This window comes from Tenrec ecaudatus, chromosome 10 (genome assembly GCF_050624435.1).
Source record: "Tenrec ecaudatus isolate mTenEca1 chromosome 10, mTenEca1.hap1, whole genome shotgun sequence".
NCBI classification, from domain to species: domain Eukaryota; kingdom Metazoa; phylum Chordata; class Mammalia; order Afrosoricida; family Tenrecidae; genus Tenrec; species Tenrec ecaudatus.
Genome location: NC_134539.1, coordinates 93,218,206 through 93,243,092, shown reverse-complemented (window position 1 = coordinate 93,243,092; position 24,887 = coordinate 93,218,206). Strand labels below are relative to the sequence as shown.

The 24,887-nt window shown below is 41.5% G+C and overlaps 2 pseudogenes; both read right to left on the bottom strand.

Annotated features, from left to right (window-relative positions):
• Nucleotides 1–408: 408 nt before the first annotated feature.
• Nucleotides 409–1,171, bottom strand: LOC142458609 (acidic leucine-rich nuclear phosphoprotein 32 family member A-like; annotated as a pseudogene).
• On the bottom strand, nt 851–959 carry LOC142460573 (small nucleolar RNA SNORA19; annotated as a pseudogene).
• Nucleotides 1,172–24,887: the final 23,716 nt, after the last annotated feature.

Genomic DNA, 24,887 nt, shown 5'->3' with positions numbered 1-24,887 from the left:
GGCTTAAGAAATAGATGTGGATGCAAGGGGCCATGAAGGGAATCTACTGAGAATCAGACCCCAAATGTTAAGATTTCATTTACAAAGATTCTTTGTTGTATAAAAAGTAAAAATGCACCTGGTAATAAGTATAACTGGCAGCCACAAATGATTTGGACTCACTGATCAAAGATACCCAAGTCATAGTGGAGTCTTACATGAAAACCTAACAACACTTACAATTTTGTTCGGGTGAAGTCCCCAGGCATGGTGGTGGATATCCAATAGAGATGAAAGTGGAATGTCTCAGGGACTACTTTTTGGCTCGTTGGTTGCATGGGATCCTGGGGTTTGTGTGAGAGCTACTTAAAAAAATGTTTTTAAACAGCTACAAAATCCATATAAAGTCAAATCAATACTAAACAATTCTTATTTTGCTGGCAATTTGAAAGTCTTAATCTTCTTTTCCTTCACCATGTTTTTTCTCTTCCCCTGTTCCCCTTTCCCACTTTCTTTCACTTCTTCTTCTTTATCCTCATCCTCATCTTCTTCATCTTTATCAACTTCTCCATATTGGCCAAATTCTTCTTCCTCTCCACTGACTTAATCTTCATCTTCTTTCCCCCATCTACATCCTCATTTTCTTTTTAATCAAAATACTCCTCTCCACCATCTCCATCTTCCTCATCTTCTTCATCCTCCTTATCCTCATCCAGACCGTGCACCTCAGCTTCTGTGTCCGGGGCTTCTTGGTCCTTGAGCTCATAGCCACCCAGGCAGCTCAGCTGGGGCAAGAGTGTGAAGACATATTCTCAACATCATTCGTTGGAAACCTCATAGTTAAGCAGATTCAGACGTTCTAATTTTTCATTTTTGTATGAAGGAGACTGGCAGCATTACTCTGTTTAGTTAAACTGCTAATTAACCTTCAGTTACTTGTTTAACACATAAGAAATAATTTTTCAGACTTCTAGGTGCTGACATCTTTCAGCTTATTCCCACTTGCATTTAGATGCATGAGGTTTGGAAATGTATCCCCCATATCCGGACCATTGAAGATTCAATTATCACTGAGCTCAAGCTTTTTCAATTTTGATAGCTTGTGGATCTTCTCTTGTGAACAAGTAAGAGCCCTGGTAGACAAGGGTATTAGATCTGAATGGGATGGACTGAATGTATCCAACTGACCCATCTATCTGTGAAATGCTTATTATTCTCAATATGCTAGGTACTTTAAAAGGCTTTTCTGGATTCCAGTGGCATAGTGTTTACACTGTTAACCATAAGGATCAGGAGTTCAAAACCATCAAGCGCCAACAGAGGAAGAAGTCTATAAAGATACTGTTAATTCAGAAACACATAGGGGTCGTTCACCTTTTTCCATAGAGTTTTTCTTAGTCATAATTGATTTGATGGCAGTGAGTCTGTTTCTTTTGGTTGAAGACACAACAATGACTAAGACATATATGGTTACTGCCCATATGGTATTTATAATCTTAATAAGATTTAAAATTATGGATAATGTATAAGTAACATAGCAGTTACCATTTGTATAATCTTCATCTATACGGACCAGTGACATTTTGTTAATCATGTTAATAATGAATCACCATGAATCACTTTTAAGCAGTTCGTCTTCCTCACAGGAAGCTCAGTGTTCACTCTGATTGGTTATTTTCAATTGAAAAAAAAGACAAAGAAATAGAAACAACCACATTCTCATTTTTAAAAGTTACAGAGTGTAAAAGTATAGATCTATTGCACCCAAGTTTTGATTTGTTACTTTTCAGATTTTTCCTAAATTTATAAAACCATTAGTATATTCTCTGTATTTCATTCACTTAACAATATGAATGGATATTAGTATATATGGATTTCGCCTATCATTTTAATTGTTGCCTTATAGCCCTTACTACAGATACATTATAACCTACATAATTATTTCCCTTTTAATAGGCATTTAAGTTGTGAACGTTTTGTAAAATGTAGAATATGGATATTGCATTACTTAGTGTTTCTATATAATATCTACTGGATTTAGAGGTGAACTGGGTTTGAACAGGTTGGGAGAGGAGCCTGGGAGTCTGAGAGGCACACAGAATTCTTCCTTCTTTAATCATCTCACACAGATGATTATAAAATGGTTATTGACTGTAGATGAAGCATTTTCTTTTTTTTTTTTTAATCTTTTTTTTTTTTAATTTTAACAATTTATTGGGGCTGATACAATTCTTTTCACAGTTCATATATATACATACATCAATTGTATAAAGCACATCTGTACAGTCTTTGCCCTAATCATTTTTTTCTCTTTTCTTCTTTTACATTTTATTAGGGACTCATACAACTCTTACCACAATCCATACATATACATACATCAATTGTATAAAGCACATCCATACATTCCCTGCCCCAATCATTCTCAAGGCATTTGCTCTCCACTTAAGCCCCTTGCATCAGGTCCTCTTTTTTATCCCCTCCTCCCTCCCCATTCCCCCCTCCCTCATATGCCCTTGGTAATTTATACATCGTTGTTTTGTCATATCTTGCCCTATCCGGAGTCTCCCTTCCCCCCTTCTCTGCTGTCCCTCTCCCAGGGAAGAGGTCACATGTGGATCCTTGTAATCAGTTCCCCCTTTCCAACCCACTCACCCTCCACTCTCCCAGCATCGTCCCTCACACCCTTGGTCCTGAAGGTATCATCCACCCTGGATTCCCTGTACCTCCAACCCTCATATGCACCAGTGTACAGCCTCTGTCCTATCCAGCCCTGCAAGGTAGAATTCAGATCATGGTAGTTGGGGGGAGGAAGCATCCAGGATCCGGGGGAAAGCTGTGTTCTTCATCGATACTACCTCACACCCTAATTAACCCATCTCCTCTCCTAAACCCCTCTATGAGGGGATCTCCATTGGTCGACACTTGGGCCTTGGGTCTCCACTCTGAACTTCCTCATTCATTTAATATGATATATATATACATACATATATACATATACACATATATATACATACATACACACACTTATATCTTTTTTTTGCATGATGCCTTATACCTGGTCCCTTGGGTACCTTGTGATCGCACTGGCCGGTGTACTTCTTCCATGTGGGCTTTTTTGCTTCTGAGCTAGATGGCCGCTTGTTCACCTTCAAGCCTTTAAGACCCCAGACACTATCTCTTTTGATAGCCGGGCACCATCAGCTTTCTTCACCACATTTGCTTATGCACCCATTTGTCTTCAGCGATCCTATCATGGAGGTGTGCAGTCATGCTATGATTTTTTGTTCTTTGATGCCTGGTAACTGATCCCTTTGGGACCACTCGCTCACTCAGGCTGGTGTGTTCTTCCATGTGGACTTTGTTGCTTCTGGGCTGGATGGCCGCTTGTTTATCTTCAAGCCTTTAAGACCCCAGTCACTATCTCTTTTGATAGCCGGGCACCATCAGCTTTCTTCACCACATTTACTTGTTCACACACTTTGGCTCCAGCCGTTTTGTCGGGAGAGTGAGCATCATAGAGTTCCAATTTAATAAAAGAAGGTATTCATGCATTGAGGGAGTGTTTGAGTAGAGGCCCAAGGTCCTTCCGCCACCTTAATACTTGACCTATAAATATAGACACATAGATCTATTTCCCCATCCTCCTATATATATTTGCATGTACATGTCTTTGTCTAGACCTCCATGAATGCCCTTTGACTCCTAGTTCTTTCCTCCATCTCCCTTGACTTTCCTCCTGCCCTACTACCATGCTTCATCGCCACCTGGGCTAGAGTATACCTCTTCGCTAAGCAACCTTACCCTTGATCATTTCCCACCAGGCCTGCCACTCCCACTTCTCTACCATTTGGGGTCCCATGTTTTTCCCTTGTCCCTGGGTTTGTTAACACCACTTCCTTACCCCCCCTACCCCCCCACCCCAAGTCCCCCCAAAACTGTCGGTCCCGTTGTTTTTCCTCCAGATAGTTCATCCAGCCTGTCCTATTCAGACAGACCTGTGGAGTCACTAACATGCACGAAAACTAGACAGAGGAAAACAAAGCAACAGTATACAACCAGACAACAAAACAACAAAAACAAACCACTGACAAAGAACAGAATAAAACAGTTCACAAGAGAAAAGCTTGTAGTTAGTTCAGGGATCGTTTGCTGGCCCTTAGGAGCGTTTTCCAGTCCAGTCTCTTGGGGCACCACGCCCTGGCCCCGAAGTCCACTTTCAGCATTCCCTGGGGACCTTGCCACTCCATTCCCTTGCTGTTCCGCTGCACTCCCCCAGTGATTTGCCTCGGTGTTGTGGGATCAGGTCAGGTGCAATTCCCACCCTGTGTCTCCGGTGCTGTCCCCTGTATCGCCCTTAGTCACTGAGGGGCATCATGTCTCATAGTGGGGCCAGCCATGTTGTTCTCTCTGTGGACTGGCTGCTCTACTCAGGAACATCATCATCACGGCCTGGTGGGCCAGGCTGTGCTCCACTCTCTCCTCCTGCCCCTTCATCTGCTCCCGTGTGCTCTGATCAAATATGTCCATCTCCCAGAGCTGCAGAGTCAATGTCGTCCTTTGGAAAAAATTCTTTTCGGGGGAGGGGCAGGAATCCACTTAATTTATGGTGCTGGGGCCAGCCTCCCAGACCTCTCCACCGGTTCCCTCCTCCACACCGGGATATTGCGTTCACACCTTGCGACACTGGGTTGAAGTCTGGTCCCACTTTCCCTGTGGAGATATAAACAATACCCTCCCCTTGGGTGGATTAATGCCCTATGACCCCACTACCCTTTTCTTCCTTGTATTCATCCTTTTGTTTTCCTTTCCCCACCTCCTCCACCATTGTCTACCATGTACATCCCTGGTTTTGGTCTGGTCTCTTCCATACTACCCCGTCTTCACCCCTAAAATGTTTGTATACAGTAGCTTTTTTCCCTGTGCCACTTTTGCTTTTTAAAAAAAAATTTTTTTTTAAATTCTTACCTCAGCGGACTCATGTACTTGTCCTTTTGTGCCTGACTTACTTCGCTTAGCATGATTTCCTCCAGTTCTTCCCATGCCGCTATGTGCCTCATACGTTCATCACTGCTCTTTAGTGATGCGTAGTATTCCATTGTATGTATATACCACAGTTTTTTAATCCAATCGTCAGTTGATGGAAATTTGGGTTGCTTCCAACTCCTTGCAATTGTGAACTGTGCCGCAATGAACATTGGAGCACAGATGTCTGGTCTTGGTTTGTTTCTTGCCTCTTCTGGGTATATGCCCAGTAGGGGGATTGCTGGGTCATATGGTAACTCTATTTCCATCTGTTTTAGGTATCGCCAGATTGATTTCCATAGTGGCTGTACGTACTTACAGTCCCACCAGCAGTGGATGAGAGTTCCTGTCTCCCCACAGCCCCTCCAACACTTGTTGCTTTCTGATTTTTTGAATTGGGCTACCTTTGAGGGTGTCAGGTGGTACCTCATTGTTGTTTTAATTTGCATTTCTCTTATGGCTAAAGATCGGGAACATTTTCTCATATGTTTGTTGGCCATTCGGATTTCTGCCCCTGTGAAACTTCTGTTTAAGTCCTTTGCCCACCTTTCAAGTGGGCTATTGGTTTTTTTCTTTTTGGAAGCTAGCAGAGTACTGTAGATTTTAGTAATAAGGCCTTTGTCTGATGTGTCATTGCTAAAGATGTTTTCCCAGTCTGTGGACTCTCTTATTACTCTCTTGGTGAATTCTTTAGATGTACACAAGTGTTTTATCTTCAGTATATCCCATTTGTCGATTTGTGCCTCCTCTGTGTTTGTGTCCTTCCCTATTTCTGATAGCCTGTGTATTCCCTGCGCCAAAGTTCTCAAGTTGGTCCCAATTCCCTCATTGATGGCCCTAATAGTTTGGGGTTTAACTTCAAGGTCTGTGATCCACCTTGAGTTTATTCTTGTGCATGGAGTGAGATAAGGGTCTTGCTTCATTTTTCTGCATGTTGATATCCATTTTTTCCAGCACCACTTGTTAAAGAGGGCATCTGCTTCCCATTTGATCTTTTTGGGGCCTTTGTCAAAGATCAGCTGTGTGTATGCTGATGCTTTTATTTCTGGGTTTTCAGTTCTTTTCCATTGGTCTGAGTATCTGTCATTGTACCAATACCATGCAGTTTTGAGAACTGTGGCTGTATAGTATGTGCCAAAGTCAGGTAAAGCAAGCCCTCCCACGGTGTCCTTCTTCTTGAGGAGTTCTCTGCTAATTCTGGGCTTCTTCCCTCTCCATATGAAGTTGGTAATCAGTTTTTCCATTTCTTTGAAGAAAGATGATGGTAATTGTATCGGGATAGCATTAAACTTATATAGTGCCTTTGGCAGAACTGACATCTTAACTATATTAAGTCTTCCAATCCAAGAGCATGGGATATTCTTCCATTTGTTGAGGTCGCTCTTGGTTTCTTGTAATAGTGTTCTATAGTTTTCCCTATATAGATCTTTTGTTTTTTCAGTCAAGTGTATCCCTAGATATTTCAGTTTGTGTTTGGCTATTGTGAAGGGTACCACCTTTTTGATCTCTTCTTCTGTGGTCTTATCTGATGTGTATAGCAGTCCGATGGACTTCTGTTTGTTGATCTTGTATCCTGCCACTCTGCCAAACTCCTCTATTGCTTCCAGTACTCCCCTTGTGGAACTTTTGGGATTTTCCATATATAAAATCATATCATCTGCAAATAACGATAGTTTCACCTCTTCCTTCCCCAGACGAATACCTTTGATGTCACTTCTTAGCCTTATGCTGTTAGCTAAAACCTCCAGCACGATATTAAATAGGAGTGGAGACAAGGGGCATCCTTGTCTGGTTCCCTTTTTCAGTGGGATTGTGTTAGTCTTTTCTCCATTGACTACCACTTTGGCTGTTGGTTTTTCATATATAGCTTGTATTGTCTTGAGGAACTTTCCTTCAATTCCTATCTTCGCTAGTGTCTTAAACAGGAATTGGTGTTGGATGTTGTCGAATGCTTTTTCTGCGTCTATTGATATTATCATGTGATTCTTATACTTTTTCATGTTAATGTGACGAATAATACTAATGGTCTTTCGTATGTTGAACCATCCCTGCATCCCTGGTATGAATCCCACTTGGTCATGGTGAATTATTTGTTTTATATACTTTTGTATTCTGTTGGCTAGTATTTTGTTAAGGATTTTTGCATCAATGTTCATTAGGGATATCGGTCTGTAGTTCTCGATTCTTGTGGGATCCTTGCCCGGTTTGGGTATCAGAGTTATACTAGCTTCATAGAAGGAGTTTGGGAGTTTGCCATCTTTGTCTATGTTCTGGAAAAGTTTGTGTAGGATTGGTATTAGTTCTTCCCTGAATGCTTGGTAGAATTCTCCAGTGTATCCATCTGGTCCAGGGGATTTTTTTGTTGGTAATCCCTTGATAACCTTTTCTATTTCTTCTATTGCGATGGGTCTGTTGAGATTTTTTATGTCCACCGAGGATAGTCTAGGGAGGGATTGTTTTTCCAGGAATTTGTCCATGTCTTCCAAATTGTTGAATTCATTGGAGTACAATCCTTCATAGTATTGTGTAACTATCCTTTTGATTTCATTAGGGTCTGTTGTAATGACCCCTCTTTCATCCCTTATTCTTGCTATTGAGATTTGTTCCCTCCTTTCTTTGGTTAGGTTTGCCAATGGTCTATCGATCCTGTTTATCTTTTCAAAGAACCAACTTTTAGCGATATTAATTTTTTCCATAGTTTTTTAATTTTCCCTCTCCTGAATCTCAGCCCTGATTTTTATGATTTCTTTTCTTTTGCTATTAGTAGGGTTGTCCTGCTGACTCAGCTCTAGTTTTTGTAAATTTTGTGTCAGCGTATCCGTCATGAGTCTCTCTTCCTTTCTCAGGTGTGCTTGTATTGCTATGAACCTTCCTCTGATGACTGCCTTTGCTGTGTCCCATAAGTTTTGGTACGTCGTGTGCTCATTTTCGTTGGTTTCGAGAAATTTCCTGATTTCGTCTCGGATCTGCACCAGTATGCACTCCTTTTGCAGTAGAGAGTTATTCATCCTCCAATTATTTGCTCTTATTTTCTTTGTCTTCCTTTTGTTGATTTCCAGTCTTATGGCACAGTGGTCAGAGAGAGAGGTCTGTATTATTTCAATGTGCTTAAATTTATGTAGATTTGCCTTACGCCCCAGCATGTGGTCTATCTTCGAATATGTGCCTTGAGGACTTGAAAAGAATGTGAAATTTTTTGTATTTGGATGAAAAGCTCTGTAAATATCTATTAGGCCAAATTGTCTAATTGTGGCGTTTAGCTCTCTAGTCTCCTTGTTGAGTTTCTTTCCCTGTGATCTATCTTTCTCAGTGAGTGGTGTGTTGAAGTCACCCACTATAATTGTCGAGTCTGTGATTTCTTTCTTAATCTTTTGGAGTGTTTGGTTCACGTATTGAGCTGGTCTCTCATTCGGGGAATATATGTTTACAATGCTTAGTGGTTCATTGTCTATCATTCCCTTGAGCATTATATAGTGTCCCTCCTTATCTCTTTTTATGGTTTGCACTTTGAGGTCAATTTTATCCGAGATAAGGATTGCAACCCCTGCTTTTTTTGTGTTGCTGTTTGCTTGGTAGGTCCTTCTCCAGCCTTTGATTCTCAGCCTATTTTTGTCTGTAGCCTTGAGGTGTGTCTCCTGTAGGCAGCAAATTGATGGGTTGTGTTTTCTAAGCCATTCTGCAAGTCTCAGTCTTTTAATGCCTGAGTTCAGGCCATTGATATTCAGGGTTATTATCTCCATGTGCGGACTCTGTGATGCCATTTTATACTTTTTGTGTTGGGAGTTTTCCTACTTTCCTTTCTCATTAGTGTGTGTTTTGTGTGTGTATCATTCTTGACTTCTTTCCATCCTTAAGTCATTGCTATCTTGGGGTCTGTTTTCTCTTTGTTGTGCTCTGGGTGAAGTTGTTCTATGTGCTGGTGTCTTATTTGTGCTTGGTGAGTGTTGTTCTTCTGCCCATACTGAGTCGGCGAGGATCTTTTGTAATGCTGGGTTTGTTGTAACGTATTTTTTGAGTTTTTCCTTGTCTGGGAAGACTTTTACTTCTCCATCGATCTTGATCGATAATTTGGCTGGGTAGAGTATTCTTGGATTTGCGTTGTTTTCTTTCAATTTTTGGAATATGTTACTCCACTCTCTCCTTTTTTTCATAGTTTCTGCTGATAGGTCTGAGCATATCCTTATGTGGGAACCTTTATATGTGATTGCTTGCTTTTCCCTAGCTGCTCTCATGATTTTCTCCTTTTCCTCAAAGTTTGAAAGTTTAACTATTATGTGCCTTGGTGATTTCTTCTTGGGGTCCCGTCGTGCTGGTGTTCTTTCAGCCTCCTGGATGGTTGCTTGGTTTTCATTCATTAGGCTGGGGAAGTTTTCCTCCAAGAATTCTCTCGCTATTGTTGCAGATGACTTCTTTGTTGTGTCTTCCTCCGGTAGGCCAATAATTCTAATGTTGTTCTGCTTCATAGCATCAGACATAGCTCTTAGGTTTTCTTCGGCTTCTCTGATGCTCTTATTAGATTTTTGTTCACGTTTATTAAAGTCTGCTTGGCTGTCCTCCACGCCACTGATGCGGTTCTCTGATTCCTCCAATCGATTCTCAAGGAACATGATTCTGCTATTGTGTTTCGTTACCTGCTCCTCAAGCTCCTGTATTTTCTTTTGGTATGTGTCTTTTATATCCTCTATCATTTCATCCTTTTTCTGTAGTGTTTCCCTCATATTCTGCATCGCTCCAAGCACCATTCTGAGAGCTTCTTTGTATGGCATCTCAATGTCTGCTTCTTCTATGTATGTTGTTATGTTCAGGACATCTTCCTTTGCCTTTTGTTTCTCCTGTTTTTTCGTTGAGGTCATTGGGGGTGATGGCTGTTTGCGTTGAGTTGTTTTTGAGGGACCAGGTGTCATTTTCTAGTCTCTCTCTGGAAGACTTATAGGAATTCTTCTTCGATCTGCCTACAGCTGATTTTGCTATGGGATTAACCTACCACTTTATCTTCCTGTGGCTTCCCTATTAGGGGAGTGCCCCAGATGGCAGATCGACTGCCTGCACCAGTGTTGCAGAGGCTGGGCTGAAGTTCCCGCTATTGGTTTGAATATTGATAAGTGTTGGCTGAGCTGCCTTATGTCCCCAGGTACACAGGCAGGAACTCCCTGGTGAGAAGTCTGAGGAGTATCCCCTGGAGAGCAAGCAGGCCTTACCCTAGCCTTGGGCTATCTATGCAGGGTGGAGCTCACCTAGCTGGGTGTGACCCAGGTGCAAATGCCCTAGGGCAATGGGAGTGCCCCGTAAGTCCGCAATGGAGTGTGAGAGAGCAGGGCAGGAACAAGGGGGGTGAGAAAAATCAAAAAGTGAGACTAGACTGTGCAGGGGTACAGGGAAGCGAGGGAAGCAAAAGAAACTATGTAGCTGAGTCCCACTCCCCGCCTGTGGATCTACAAGGGCTTACTCCCTGCCCCAAGCCCCAGCGGTAGTTCGCAGCTGAGCCCCAAGAAGGGTCGCAAGAAAACTGCTGAGCCACCCCCAGAGAGCAGAGAGGGGGGACAGAGAGCAGAGATGTTAACAGACGCCGCCGTGTAGCTGAAGCTTGATCCCTGCCTATGAAGCTGTGGGGGTTTGGGTTTATTCCCTGCTCAGACCACGCGGCGCGGCTGCGGCTGCGGCTGTGCCTTGAAAAAGCCCCTGCGCAGCCCTCCAAGGCTGTGTGGGAATATAAAGCAGAGACGCAAACAGAAGCAACAATGTAGATGAACCCCGATCCCTGCTGGTGGAGCCGCAAGAGTCCTGTTCCTGCCCTGAGGCAGATAGGGAAAAACTGTGGCTGTGCTGAGACCAAGCCCTGCTACAGGCTCCAAATGGTCCCAGCTTGGGCAGATCCGGCAACTGGACTAGGGTCGAGCCCCAGCCAGCTTCCACTGAGGTAAGCCAAAAGCCCCCAGCCCCTCAAAACCCCGTGGATCTGTGCCTACTTATCTTTATGATGCACCTCCTGCGATCCAGTGGCGTTGAATTTCACTCTGAGCAACTCTCCTGGGCTGGATTCTGCGGAGTCCCTCTGGTGTGTGTCACTCCCAGATGAAGCATTTTCTCTGGTACTGTGCCTTATTTCAAATGTAAGAAGGTCCCACTCATACTCTGGATTCTTTGTCTAAGAGCCAAGGCAGTGTCTTTGGGAAGGTATTTTGTGAGAAGAGAATCTTCTCTCTGAGTGAAATATTTTGATTGGAAAGGAATGAACTTCAATCAAAGAGAGAAATTGGGGGGAAAAAGGAAAGAGAAAGCAAAGTAATATTTTCACAAAATAAACGGAAAAGTTTTAATACAGTCACTGAAAACAAGGAGCTTTCCAGTAAGTTTGAGGTTCATAAAACATGTCCTTTTCTGGAATGTTAGACCAAGTTTCTGATGATTCTATTTCCAATTTCCTTTTAAGAGAGGACAGAGTGTAGTGAAAATGAAGCTTCAGGACTCTAGAAATTACACACCTTTCCCAATACGCCATCTCTCCCATTCCCAGTGGATCAGACTCTTTGGTACAACCACATGCTTGACAGATTTTTCATTTCAGATTTTGGAAATATTTTCTGAAGATATAAAAAAATTTAAACAGAAAATGTTAGCAAAAGTGGTGCTCCACAGATCTCTTTCAAAGAACAAGATAAACTGCTCATGTTATTTTCCTATGACTGGTTGCTTTGTCCTCGCTCAGTGTCATGTTTTTTTATTTGATTATTTTTTTTAATGCTCTTTGCTTGGTAGGTCGTTCTCATATTGCCACGCATCCATTGTACTTGGTCCTCCATTTCTATGGCTTTTAAAAGTAGCAGCCAACAGTGTCATGCATCACCTTGGAGCTTCAACAAGGGATCAGTAATACTGTGTGGTTTGAAATAAGGAAAATGTGTGTCGGAGTGATATCCTTTTACCATTTTAACCTACATGCGGAGCAAATAATCTGGTAAATTACATGAAGAGAATGTGCCAGGACTAGTAAACCTATAGAGACCGCACGTAGCATAAGGGCTCCTGGGGGATACAGTGTGGGGGGGTTGATACCAGGAATTTAAGAAGGAAGAGGATGTCCTGAAATTGATTGCAGTAGCAAGTGTACCATACGGCTTAATGGGACTGAACTATGGAATGATATGATATCTGCATTAGCACTCAACAAAAACGTTTTGGGGAAAAAAGTTTGGGGTAAGTCTGATTAACAACCTGTAGTATGCAGGTAACCCAACTTTGCTTGCTTACTAAAAGCTAAGATGATTTGGAGCAGTTTTTGATGGGGATCAAAGACTACAACTTTCAATAGTGATTACATTTAAACATAAACAAAAACTTCATAACTAGACAAATAAGTAACATCATGCTTAATGAGGAAAATATTGAATTTGTCAAAGGTTTCATTTTACTGATATCCACAATCAATTATCATGGAAGTAGTGTTCAGGAAAACAAATGGTACATTTTGTTGAGCAAATTTGCTGCAAATGATCTCTTTTAAAAACATAGAAGTCAGTTGGGAAACTACAATGCATCTGATCCACACTATGGTATTTTCAGCTACTCCATAATCTTGTGAAAGCTGGTCAGTGAATAGGGAAGACCACAGAAAAATTGATGTTTTGAATTTTAATGTTGGAAAAGAACATTGAGTACACGTGGAAATGTGAATGCATAAATAAATCTATGTTGATAGAAATACAGCCAGAATGGTTCTTAGAAACAAGGATAGGGAAATGTCACCTCACGTAATTTGAACATGTCATCAGGACTGGTCGATCTCTATTGAAGGTCATCATACTTGATAAAGTGGAAGGTCATTGAAAGAGTGAAAGATCCTTGATGACATGGATGGATGTTATGACGTCACCAGGTTCTAAAACGGAAATGATTGGGAGGATGGTGAAAGACTAGCCATGTTTCATCCTGTCCTAAATGGGTCATTCTGTTGTTATGGATGAAGTGTTCTATAAATGACTTAAATATATGATGCATTCAGATTTGCTATATTCTATCATATTTTATATCTAGTTGTTATCAGCTATTGAAAGAGAGCTATTGGGATCCTTTTGAATATGTCTATTTCTTCTTGTAATTCTTTCAGATTTTGCTTCATGTATTTTGAAGTTCTTTATTAGCTGCACCAATGTAGGACTTTTTGGGTCCTCTTGATAATTTGCCTTTTTATAATTGGAAAATGATCCTTTTTCATCTCTGATAACTTTACTTTGCTCTGAAATTTTCTTTCTTTGATATTGACTTAGCCGTCATGGCTTCTAATTTTAATACCCATTGGAGCAGTTCTCCTCTGTACAGAGGCGTCTTCCTGAGTTGTAATCTACCAGACAGCGACGAAGGCTAACAATGAAATGTCCTCTACATTTGTGTTATTATGGTATATTCCCCCATCCCTTTGACTTAGCCGATTTGCAGCTTTATATTTAAAGTTTATATCGTGGGAGCAAAAATATTTGAGGACTGCTACTTCAGTTACTCTGATAACCTATGCCTTCTAGTCGGATAATTAAATCATTTACATTTAAGATGATTCGACTAAGAGATGTAATGCAGTCGAGAGCATGCCACGCTGATTGGACATCTGCAGATGCCTGGCAAGGTGCCACATGCTCTGGAATTAAAATTAAGAAATTGATTTTTACTTTATGTTCTTTAAAAGTATTTTCAATTCTCTCAGCATGCTGTGGAGCTGCATTTTAAAACAGAGGGGTGACAGCATTATTAGAGAGACCAGGCTGAAGTGGCAGGCACCCCTGGGTATGAACCACACTGCTGATCTTGATTTTCTGCCCTGTTTGATGAAAAATATTTAATCTTTCCAATTCTCAATTTCATCTTCTGTGCAAAGGGTATACACTTTTTAAAAATGGGGGCATTGAATGAGATACAAAATACTGAATGTTTACTCTGTGCTAGCTACTATACCTTCTGTGTATATGCATTGCTCCCCTAGGTTTACAGTGTGGATTCTGAGAGTAAGAGAGGTACACAAACTTTTGCAGGGCAGACATTTGAACTTGTGTTTGTCTGTGCCAGTGAGACTACCTTAAAGTATCTCTAGGTAAGGAGGCCACCATGTTCTTGATGTGCAGTGCAGGTGAGCTCCCACTTCGTTCAGGGAGGGACACTGGCTTCCGTGCTTCTTGCCTCGACTGAGCTCTGGGCAAATGAGCTACAAGGAGCTAGATTTATTGAAGCGTATAACCTGAGTATTTACTAACCTGTCTGGTACACAGGGATTTACTGATACTCAGTATAATGATGCCTGAATGCAGTTGGAAATACTATTTTGAAATGTCTTACAATTAATCAAACAGCATTTTTATTGAATAATTACTTTGTATAAAGTCTCAGGTATTGGGGGAGAAAGCAAGATAATTTTGGGCTGAAATTTACCCTTGGTAACAGTCTTGTAATGGAGATGAGGACTGCATTCATTCTTTATTCCGAAAATAGGCATTTATTTCCTATTCTGCTGCAGACCCTAGACCAGGGGCTTGAAATGCAGGAAGAACAGACTTATTCTGATGGAGTTTACACTGTGGTAAGGAGAGGCAGACACTAATATAATTATTATGTATTACATATGGGAAAAGAATTCCTGGTGCCATAGTGGGCTATGAGTTTGATGACTGAACCATAAGGTCAGCAGTTCAAACCTACCAATTTCTCTGATGAAGATGCACCTTCCTGCTTGCATACCTCACAGGGACAGTTCCACTCTGTCCTATCAGGTCGCTGTTAGTCAAGATTAACTCAATGGCAGTGAGGTTGGTTGGTTTGGGTTACACGTGGGAAAGTGTTGCTACTAAGATTTCAGTTCACACATGCATAGCTTTAGTCCAAACAAAACATATTTAAGTACCTTTAGACATATTTAAATATCTTTTTAAAAAAATTTAATACATTTTTTGAAAAGTAAGCTAGCTCCAAAGCTGAGAAACTCACAAAGTCAGAAACTCACAAACACACACAAAATCATCAAAATATTTAAATATCTTTTGAAAACAGTAACAACTACAACAAAAAAACCCACCCAGTCAAAATAATGACTGGTGAGAGGATCTGTCGGCTTAGTTAAACTCAAGGCAGAGCAATTATTGCTGGGCGATTCTCTCAGAAAGTTGGGGAGACTTCTTTTGGACGTTCAAAAGCATAATCTTGATAGATTTTCTCAAAGAATAGAACATGATCATGGGTTATTTTTTATTTTATTTTACTTGTTTGAAACTAGCTTGTATGTCACAAAAAATCATGGGGGGTTATAATGAAGAAGTTTTCAGAAAATGGAAAACTACATTGTTGAAAAAGAGGCCAGGAATGTTGGCCTGAGGAATTGGTCTCTCCTAATACACCGGGCCTGCTCATTGTTTCACAGGGATGTCCTCTGAGGACTTCATTGGGAAACTCTACTCCATCTACCCTATTTCTCTGAGCTGGCCCTTCTTCTCTTTCCACAAGCGATAGAACATTTAAAGGAAACAAAATTTGCATTCCTTGAGGATGCCAAAGCTGCCATTTTGACTTGTGGCAAATCAAAGAGCACAGAGTTCTTTTGGAAGAGTCAGATGGGAACCGTATCTTCAGACGTGCATAGAATTAGATGGAGGGTCGATCAAAAAACATCTGCTAGTCTTTTTGTTTAATAAAAGTTTCTTTGAGTTTGTAGTGCTCCTTGCTGATTTACTCCTGTAATCTTAAACTATCAAGAAAAGGTCCTGGCAGAATGCTACAGAGTGACGGGAAGAGAATTCTTTTTTTTGAGATGGATTTCCCCGAGGAGATCCACATAAAGCCGAAGAGTTTGAGCATGAGTTTTATCTGAGAGAAGCGGGGACATGAAGGTCCAAGTGCAGAGAATTCTCTGAACGGAGTGTCAGAAAGAATCTAGAAATAATTCTTTAAAATCTGGGAAGATAGATTTTAACCCAGTTTATCTACAAATCCCCTTCTGTGGTGTCTGTGTTTCCTTCTGTTGTTCCTGGGGTCACCCGGACGTGACACCATCTATCAGCAGCAGCAGCATCTGTACAGGCATTGTCATGTTAGGGGAAATGTTTTGATTTACTTATGAGGAGGGAAGGTCCTTCAGTGACACACATGATTCTCTGAAAGTGTGTGGGTTGCTGTCTACCCAGAGGCAGCTTGGAAGAAAGATGTCGCTATCTTATTCAGAAAAAGCAGCTCTGGAAAACCCTGGAGTTTCGGTTCCATTCTGACAAACAGGGACTTGCCATCATTTGTGGGTAAGCATAGAACATGCCTTCATAGGTCTTCATGTGGCTCTGACCTCACCCATCTGACTGTGAGTTTCTCAGCCTTGGAGCCTGCTTACTTCTCCCAGTTCTTCTATTATCACCCCACCCCCATCACCACCACCTAGGGGGTGGGATGGCCTCCTGCCAGGAGCTAACCCTCTTGGCTAGTCCTCTATGCCTCTAGTGAGGGGTCCTTAAATCTGAGTCTTCAGCTTGGTAATTGCAGGTTAATTTTTCCTTCGGTTTTTCCCAGAGTGCAATTAATATCTAGAAAGGCAAATATTCCTACAAGTAAAGCTTTGAACCATCACCTGGAAATATACCCAGCTGTTTCAATAGTAGTGCTTAAGAGCTTTTAGCTAATTACAGTCCTCAGGACAAGAGAGCTTCCTAATGGAAGCAGCAAGATCTTTTCTATCTTGCAGTGGGAGCACTTTGCTAACAGATAAATAAGAGTTATGTCATGCCCGTCTCCATCCTTGCCCTCACAGGGGAGGGTATCGCAAAGTGCCTCCTCGGCAGGTCTAATTCTATGATGTGTATTTTGACAAAGATGCTTTTTCAGGGCCATGAAAGTAAAAGTACCATAAAATCAGAAGGAAGCTGAGTGTAAATTGAATCTGAATGAGTCTCAGCCAAGCTTCACCATAGCACATTGGCTGAAATGGCCTGATTCCTTCTTCTCTATTTGCTTTAGTGCTTAGCTTTCCAAGAGCCAAACATCTGGCAATCGGTGTAGCTAGGTCGTTCTAGACGTCTTAGAAAGGAGAAGGAAAGAGGGAGACGGGTTCAGTCCTTATGGTATGGGGCCCTATTACACTGAGGTATGTGTGCAGACATGAGTATAGTGCATGGAAATGCATAGGATGTATGTGCGTATGCATGTGATTTAGGTGTATGTCATGGGGTGTTCTGTATTGGGTTGCAGTGTGATTGGTAAAGGGTTCAGGGTTCTGCGCTCATGTGTTCTGAAGGGTGGGTGGCTGCCTATTAATACAGAAGACATTACCAGGAGCAACCATGCCCCATTAATCACAGTAATAACAAAAGCAGGCAATTAAATTCTTCCAAGGTGGCATGCTTGATTCTTTACCCATAGCAGAATCTTTGCTTGGTGGAGCTCAGAGTGGAAGCTAGAGTTTTGAGTCTGCCCAAGGCCCAATGTCAGAAATATAATGACAGGTCAGACTTGTACATTTCTGTGACTCAGAAAGGTTAGCTTCAGGCCCATGAGACCGTGAGCACATGGTCTGAAGGCCAAGACTTTTTCATCTATCTGATGCCAGGTTAGCTGGGCAGGAGCAGTTGTCTGACCTGTCGGCCAAATAATTGCTTTTATGAGCACATTTCACATGACCTCCCGATCAGGTGGAGGAGGTCTATTCTTGGACTGTGGCTAATACACTCTCCTCAAAATGAGCACTCACCGTGTCCATGAACTGATCAGAACGGAAAAGAGTGCGGATGGGTTTTGACAGCTTAAGGTCAGTCTGCCGTCTACCTATTACTAGAATCATTGTCACAATCACAAGGGAAGTTCCCTTGAAGTGCTTTCTCGCTTGCCTTTAAATCCATCTAACGTTTCAAACACAATCTTTACCACATTATGTGCAGTTGTTGCTAATGGCCTCCTGCTTCTTTCTGTACAAAGAGACTTCCCAGCTGGGTAACTCATGCTCACTCCAGTCACACAACCTGATTCCTATTATACTCTGATGGTTAATTTTTATGTGTCAACTTACCCAAACTTTGGTGTCTAGTAGTTAGCCTATCATGAGTTTAACCATCAAGTATTTACATGTTATTAGAATGTAAATTGGAGTCTGCTGTTGTTAGGTGCAGTTGGGTCAGTTCCCACTCATAGGGAGCCACAGCACACCACAATGAAACACTGGAAGATTAAGTCTTGTCATCTTTGCTTCAAAGACTATTCTGGCTGTTCTTTCAAGACAGATTTGTCTGTTCTTTTGGCATCCCATGTATCTTCACTACTCTTCAAGAGTATCATAACTGAAATGCACCCATTCTGCAATCTTCCTTATACAATGTCCAATTTTCCTACCTATATACAAACACCGAGGAAATGAATTGGAGTTGTCGGACCAGGGAGCTCAGGCCTGTAGACTCAGGGGACAGTAATGTTAATTGGCATAATGTAGTTCACAAAGACAATATTTTATATCCTGCCTTGATGAGTAGCTACTGGGGTCTTAAAAGCTTTTGAGTGGCCCTCTAAGAGGCAACTTCGGTCTCTGCATGTAGAGCAAAAAGAATACAGAAAACCAATGATTCAAAGATCAATTAGTCCAAAAGACTAATAGACCAGGCAAAGCCCAACTTCTATGAATCTGAGACCAGAAGAACTAGATGATGCTCAGCTACTACAACTGCTGACCACTCTGAAAGGAATCACATTGTGTAGAGCAGGAGAAAGGTATGGACCAAAGCTCAAAATCATAAAAAAAAAATTGCAGGTTTATCAGTCTGGTAGAGATTGACTCAACTCTGGATATTATGACACTTAGTCATGCTACAAGCCATGAATAGAAGTCGAAACTGTGGCTCAACTTTCAGGCAAACAATAGACAGCTCTATAAGGTTAACAACATTAGGAGGTACGACCACCTTAGAACAATCAACCATACCAAGCCCAAAGGGCAGAATTTGCCCAGGGATAAAACTAAGAAGGCAGAAAGAGACAGGAAAGAAGGATGGATGGAAATGAGAAATTCAGGGGAAAAGTTGGAAGAGTACTCTTACATTTTGGAATTGCAATCAATGCACAAAGCAAAATGTGTTTGAACAGCCAATTTACTCCATAAACTGTAAGCTAAATCAAAATAAAACACTTTTAAGTGAAATAAGACAATAACAACAAAAAAGACAAAAAGTAGAGCCAAGGATGTAAAACATGGTGTATCAGACGCCAAGACACTGTTATACCAAAACGACCATAAAAATTTCCCCCAGATCCTGGATGCTTCCTCCCCGCAACTACCATGATCCGAATTCTACCTTGCAGGGCTGGATAGGACAGAGGCTGTACACTGGTACATATGAGGGTTGGAGATACAGGGAATCCAGGGTGGATGATACCTCCAGGACCAAGGGCGTGAGGGACGATGCTGGGAGAGTGGAGGGTGAGTGGGTTGGAAAGGGGGAACTGATTACAAGGAGCCACATGTGACCTCTTCCCTGGGAGAGGGACAGCAGAGAAGGGGGGAAGGGAGACCCCGAATAGGGCAAGATATGACAAAATAACGAGGTATGGATTACCAAGGGCATATGAGGGAGGGGGGAAAAGGGAGGGAGGGGGGGAAAAAAAGGAGGACCTGATGCAAGGGGCTTGGGTGAAGAGCAAATGCCTTGAGAGTGATTGGGACAGGGAGTGTATGGGTGTGCTTTGTACAATTGATGTATGTATATGTATGGATTGTGGTAAGAGTTGTTGGAGTCCCTAATAAAATGTAAAAGAAGAACAAAAAAAAATGATTAACTTCCACCCCCCCAAAAAAGAGGTTTCATTCTATTTATATTTGTTGACCATTTTATTGTCAAAGAGCATTTGACTTTGTCAGATTTTTTTCTGCATTTTCTAGAAAATCACATATGTTTTGTTCTTCAATATATTGATATAGTGTGTTATATTAATGTTTACATATTAAATCAACGTTTAATTCCTGGAAACAAAAAAAAAAAATTCAGCTTCTTTAACAGAGGTTTACTTCTTGTTCATGTTTTAATGTCTTCCCAGGTAGACAGAGGCTTTAATTTATATAGTCTTCTCTTAGGGGTGCAGGCTGAGGGGCCAGTCACCACTTGGAAAACTGTGCACCACGAATATCATGGAGAGAACACACATGAAAACCACATACGATTTGTTGGCTTTCTGGTACAATTAATAGGGCAAACCCACCATGCATTTCTAGAGCTATTTGCTCCAGTAAAGATTTACACTTTCAATATGATTCAATTATATGACATATGGATGAATTTTTAATAAAACCTTTAAAAATAAAGGATAATAGCAAAATATCTTAAAGAGATCAGTGATTAAAAATAAGCAGACCTGTAATAAACAAATTTCTTTGAATTAAAAAAATCTACACCTTCATAAACTGTATATAGGAATCAACTTAAGGGCAGAGAATTTTTGGTCTATGTTTCACTTTGACCCTGAGTTTGCTCTTTAGGCCATCAACCAATTGTATAAGAACTACTCATATTATGGAGGGCAATCTGCTTTACTTAAGGCCAACAGGGTAGAATGCTAACCAGTCCAAAGACCAGGCACCAACTTATCTCTGTCAGAGAAGAACTGTTCTCCACAGGACAGTCAGTGGTCATATATATATATATATATAAAACATTTCTCTGAGATGCCTCTGGGTGGTCTCAAATTTCCAACTTTTTGACTAGCAGTGAATTATACTAACCAAGAAATCATAAAAGATGCACCTCAGAATTGTATCATCTTACCATACTTATTGAATTTGTAAACTGAGCAAATAATCAGAGATGAACTATATGAAGAAGAATGCAGCATCAGGATTGGAGGAGGGCTAATTAACAACTTGTGATATGCAGAAAACACGCGCTTGCTGGCAGAAAGTAAGAAGAACCTGAAGCTTTTATTGAGGAAGATCAAGGGTTGAAGCCTTCGATGTGGATTGCCACTTAATGTAAAGGAACCCCCAATCCTCACAATTGGATGAGTACATAATATCATGATAAATAGAGAAATGATTCAAATTGCCAAGGATTTCATCTTTCTTGGGTCCACAGTCAATGTTCATGGAACCAACCGTTATGAGATCAAATGATGCATTGCATTGGGTAAATCTGCTGTGCAAGACTTGTTTTTAATTATTAAATACTTTTATTGGGGGCTCTTACATCTCTTATCACAATCCATACATTCATCCATTGTGTCAAGCACATTTATATGTATGGTAACATCATCATTTTCAAAACATTTTCTTTCTCCTTAAGCCCTTTATATCAACTCTTCCTCTTTTCCCTCTCCCTCTCCAACCCCACCCTCTCTCATGAACCCCTGATAAGTTATAGATTATTATTTTCATATTTTACATTGTCCTTCACCTACTTTTCTGTTGTTCATCCCCCTGGGAGGGGGTTATAGATTGATCTTTGTGATCAATTCTCCCATTCTCCCCATACCTTCCCATTATCCTCCTGGTATCTCTATTCTCATTGTTGGCCCTGAGGGATTCATCTCTCCTGGATTCCCTGTGTTACTGGCTCTAATCTGTAGCAGTGTGCATGTTCTGCTCTAATCTGATTTGTAAGGTAGAATTGAGGTCATGCTGTGGGAGGAAGAAAATACCAAAGAACTAGAAGAAAGTTGTGTGTTTCATCGGTGCTATCCTGTACCCTGACTGGCTCATCTCTTCTTTGTGACCTTTCTATGAGGGGATGTCCAATGGCCTACAGATGGCATTGGGTCTCCACTCCATGTCCCCCCCACATCCCCATTCACATTGTGTATGATTTTGTTCTGTGTCATAGATGCCTTATACCTGATCCCATAGACATCTCATGATCACACTGGCTGGTGTACTTCTTCCATGTGGGCTTTGTTGCTTCTCAGCTAGATGGCCACTTGTTTATCTTTAAGCCTTCACGACCCAAGATACTATATCTTTTGATAGCCACGCACCACCGTCAGCTTTCTTCACCACATTTGCTTATGCACCCGCTTTGTCTTCAGCGATCATGTCAGGAAGGTGAGCATCACAGAATTCTGGATTATCAGAAACAAGTGTTCTTGTGTTGAGGGAGTACTTGAGTAGAGGTCTAATTTCCATCTGAAACCTTAATTCTTAACATATAGATATAAGTACATAGATCTACTCCCCTTTCATTATATAAAAATATATTTACATAGGTACATGCCTTTACTTAGGCCTCTATAAACGTTCTTTGCCTCCTGGGTCTTTCCTCCATTTCCTTTATACTTTCCTCTTGTCCCACCATCATGACTGGCCCTCATTTGAGTTTAATAATTCCTTGTGGCTACATTGTCCTTGATTGAGCCCCACTAGGTGTCCTACTTCCTTCTCTCCATTGATTTTAGTTCATTTGTAGTTCCCTTTTCCCTGAATTTATCCCCCACCCTGCCACTTCCTTTTTCTCCCATCTCCCTTCTTCTGTATCACCTCAGAACCATGGGTCCTGTTCTTTTCCTCTCTGAATTGTTTATCCCACCTGTCTTATCTAGATAGACATGCAGAGACATTAATACGCACAACAACCAGGCAAAACCAAACAAAGTAACAAAGGAAGTCAAAACCAACAAAACAATAACAAGAAAAACAAAATAACAACAACAAAAATAAAGCCACTGACAAAAATAGAAAAGCCTATGAATAGTTCGAGGTCTGTTTGTTGACCTTTCCGAGTGTTTTTCAGTCGAGTCTGATGGGGTGCCACACTCTATCCCCAAAGTCTATTTTGGGTATTCCCCAGGGGTTTATCACGTTGTTCCCCTTGCTACTCTGTTGCATGCCCTTAGTGTTTCATCCCAGTGTGATGGGGTCAGTTCACGCAAAATCCCACACTGTATCGCCAGTGTTGCCCCCTAGTGCTATGGTTCAGTGAGGGACATTGTGTCTCGTGGTGGGGCCAGCCCCATGGTCCTCTCTGTGCATTGTCTGCTCTGAGCAGAAATATAGTCTTTGGGGCTTACTGGGCTAGGATGCCCACCCCCCACTCCCTCCATCCCTCTTCATTTTTCCTGTGTGCTCTAATCAGACTTGCCCTTCTCCCCAAGCTGTGACTTCAGTGCTGTCCTCTGATGTGCGTTCATCTGGGCCAGGGGGTGGGGTAGTATCCACATAGTTGGGATTGGGGCCGGCCCTGCAGACCTCTCTACTGGTTCCCTGGTACATGCTGGTATGTTGTATTCATGTCTTGGTGCATCGGGTTGAAGCCTGGTCTCTGGCTACCCCTCCTGTGAAGATATAAACAGTACCCTCCCTTTGGATGTGTTAATGCCCTGCTCCCCTCCTACCCATGTCTATTTTCTTTCTCTCTTTCTTTCCCCCTCCTATTTTTTTTGGCTGCCACATGTATGCCTGGGTTGGGTTTGGCCCCTGCCCTAGTACCTGTACCTCACCTCAGGAATGTACATATACAGTAGCTTTCGCCCTATGACCCATTTTTTAAGCTTACCTCATTGTATTCATATTGTACTGGTCTTTGGGTTACTTCACTTAGCATGATTTCCTCCAGTTCTTCCCATGTGCAATGTGCTTCATGCGTTCATCATTGCTTTTTAGGGATGTGTAGTACTCCATTGTTATGTATGTACCACCATTTTTTGGATTCATTTGTCCATTGATGGAAATTTGGGTTGTTTCCCACATATTGCAATTGTGAACTGTGCCATGATGAACATTGGAACACAGATGTCTGGCTGTGGTTTGTTTCATGCCTCTCCTGGGTATATGCCTAATAGGGGGGTTGCTGGGTTGAATGGTAGCTTGATTTCCATCTGTTTTAGATATTGCAAAATTGATTTCCATAGTGGCTGTACATACCTACAGGTCCACCAGCAATGGACAAGAGTTCCTATCTCACCACAACCCCTCCAACACTTGTTACTTTCTGATATTTTGAAAGGGCTATCTTTGAGGGTGTTAGGAGGCATCTCAGAGTTGTTTTAATTTACATTTCTCTATGGCTAATGATTGGGAACAATTTCTCATATGTTTATTGGCCATTGGGATTTTTGCTCTGGTGAAACTTCTGTTCAGGACCTTTGCCCACCTCCTTGGTGGGTAGTTATGTTGTCAGGAGAGACTAGTTCCTGGAGAAGGACATCGTGCTTGCTAAAATAAAGGAGTAGCAACAAACAGGAAAACCCTAGACAAGATGGATTGACAATAGTGACTGTGGCTCAAAAATAAGAACAATTGCGCAGATGGCACTGGATTAGTCAGTGTTCTATTGTGCTGTCCATTGGGTCACTGTGAGTCAGAACCGACTCAGTGGTACTTCACACCAACAGGAAGGTTTAAATAACTTTGCTCTTCATATGCTTGACTATATTCATAGATATATTTTAACCCCTAGACTAAGCTCACTGACATCGACTCAATGCTGACTCATAGCAACCAACCCCCCCTGCTCCTCCCACTGATCCCAATGAATTTCTGAGACTGTAACTGCTTATTGGAGTAGAAAGCCTAGTGTTTTCCCCACTGAGCTGCTTGCGGGTTTGAATAGTAAACCACTCAGATCACAGCCCACCACATAACCAATCAGCCAATAGGGATCTTGCATATATTTATAGCCCCAATCCATGTATCTCTAGAAATATCCTGTCATGCCTATTGTCCTCTTCTGTCTAACACCCTTTTCCCACAAAGTGACCTGAAATTGGATTGCAGAAAGTGTCAAGAATGTGGGTAACAATTGGAGGGTGAGTTACTAATACTCATCAGTAGCAACTTCTCCATTCCCAGAACTGGCAATTATGTCTGTCCTTCTGTGTTTGGACAAGCTTCTAGGCATCAGTGAGTAATTCTGGCCAATTCAAGGCTTGACTTTTGATTATACAAATGGCCAATCAATATTTTCCTCAAT